The sequence below is a fragment of the Cervus canadensis genome, chromosome 10 (genome assembly GCF_019320065.1).
Source record: "Cervus canadensis isolate Bull #8, Minnesota chromosome 10, ASM1932006v1, whole genome shotgun sequence".
In the NCBI taxonomy this organism is placed as follows: Eukaryota; Metazoa; Chordata; class Mammalia; order Artiodactyla; family Cervidae; genus Cervus; species Cervus canadensis.
This window is the reverse complement of record NC_057395.1, coordinates 77,976,281-77,978,541: the sequence shown is the minus strand read 5'-3', so window position 1 is coordinate 77,978,541 and position 2,261 is coordinate 77,976,281. Positions and strand designations below refer to the sequence as shown.

Here is a 2,261-nt window from a genome sequence, read left to right as displayed (position 1 = left end):
GGACTGCAGCACACCAGGCCTCCCTGTCCATCACCAATTCCCAGAGTTTGCTCAAATTGATGTCCATCGAGTCGGTGATACCATCCAACCATCTCATCCTCTGTCATCCCCTTCTTCTCCCGCCTTCAATCTTTCCCAGCATCAGGGTTTTTTCCAATGAGTCAGTTCTTTGCATCAGGTGGCCAAAGTATTGGAGCTTCAGCTTCAGCATCAGTCCTTCCAATGAATATTCAGGACTGATCTCCTTTAGGATGGACTGGTTGGATCTCCTTGCAGTCCAAGGGACTCTCAAGAATCTTCTCCAACACCACAGTTCAAAGGCATCAGTTCTTCGGCCCTCAGCTTTCTTTATGATCCAACTCTCACATCCATACATGACTACTGGAAGAATCATAGCTTTGACTAAACGGACCTTTGTTGGCAAAGTAATGTCTCTGCTTTTTAACATGCTGTCTAGGTTGGTCATAGCTTTTCTTCCATGGAGCAAGTGTCTTTTTTTTTTTTTCTTCTTTTTTCTTTTTCTACTTTAAAAATATGGAACGCTTCACGAATTTGCGTGTCATCCTTGCACAGGGGCCATGCTAATCTTCTCTGTATCGTTCCAATCCTAGTATATGTGCTGCCGAAGCGAGCACAGCAAGTGTCTTTTAATTTCATGGCTGCAGTCACCATCTGCAGTAATTTTGGAGCCCCAAAACTAAGGTCTGTCACTTTTTCCACTGTTTTTCCATCTATTTCCCATGAATTGATGAGACCAGATGCCATGATCTTAGTTTTCTGAATGTTGAGTTTTAAGCCAATTTTTTCACTCTCCTCTTTCACTTTTATCAAGAGGCTCTTTAGTTCTTCTTCACTTTCTGCCATAAGGGTGGTGTCATCTGCATATCTGAGGTTATTGATATTTCTCCCGGCAATCTTGATTCCAGCTTGATTTCTCTGGCAATCTTGATTCCAACACTTAATCCAAATAAAATCAAGGACTCCATGCAGCTCAGTCAACACACAACGACACACTTAAAGAAGCACAATAAGGCAACAAAAATTAATTAGTTTACAAAGAATTCTTATCTTTTTTTTTTTCTATCTAAAAGCAATTACCTGGAGGAGAAAATGGCAACCCACTCCAGTATTCTTGCCTGGAAAATCCCATGGACAGAGGAGCCTAGCAGGCTATAGTATATGGGGTTGCAAAGGTCAGACACAACAGAACACATGCACACACATATAATAAAATGGACCTTTAAAAATAAATAAATAACAACAATTGAAGAGGGGTCCATTTAAAGCCAGTAGCACTCATTATTGTTGTTGTCTAGTCACTCAGTCCTGTCTGACTCTGCGACCCCATAGACTGCAGCACGCCAGACTTCCTTGTCCTTCACTATCTCCCAGAGTTTGCTCAAACTCCTGTGCACTGAATCATTAATGCCATCCAATCATCTCATCCTCTGTCACCCTCTTCTCCTCCTGCCCTCAATCTTTCCCAGCATCAGGGTCTTTTCCAATGAGTCAACTTTTTTCATCAGGTAGCCAACGCATTGGAGCTTCAGCTTCAGCGTCAGTCCTTGCAATGAATACCCAAAAAATTTTCAATTTCCTTTGGGATTGAGTAGCACTCATATTCCCTGTGTTAATTTCCTATTGCTGCTCTAACTAATTACTACAACTTCAGTGATTTGAAACAACAGAAGTCTGTTATCTCACAGTTCTGAAGACCAGAAGTCAACATTCTTCTCCCTGGACTGAAGTCAAGGCCATGTAGCAAGGCTGGCTCCCTCTGGAGGCTCCAGTAGAAACACTTGGCCTTTGCCTTATCTTGTTTCTGCGGGGCGCCTGCATCCCTTGGCTCCTGGAGGCTTCCTTACATCACCCAACCCCTTGCATCTGTTGTTACATCTTTTACCTCTTTATTTGACTTGCTGCTGCCCTCTTATAAGGACCCTTGCAGTTGTACTGGTCCACCTGGATAATCTGGGATCATCTTTGATTTTCTAAAGATTCTTAATTTAAGCATATGCGCAAAGTCCCTTTTGCCACATGAGGTAACATACCCACAGGCCTCAGGGTTTAGGGTGTGGCATCTTTGGGGGGTGGTATTATTCAGTCCATCACAGCCCCCACCATTTCTTTGGAGCCTCCTGGTCGGTCCAGGGCTTCCCTGGTAGCTCAGCTGGTAAAGAATCGGCCTGCAATGCAGGAGACCCTGGTTCGAAGCCTGCAGACACCTTCCCCAGATGCTGCTCCTCTTTCTTCCCAAAGGA

The 2,261-nt window shown here is 43.9% G+C and overlaps 1 non-coding gene across 1 annotated transcript; it reads right to left on the bottom strand.

Moving 5' to 3' along the window:
• Positions 1 to 528: 528 nt before the first annotated feature.
• On the bottom strand, positions 529 to 635 carry LOC122448995. The gene has a single exon (XR_006271816.1). It is a non-coding gene; the product is annotated as a U6 spliceosomal RNA (small nuclear RNA).
• Positions 636 to 2,261: the final 1,626 nt, after the last annotated feature.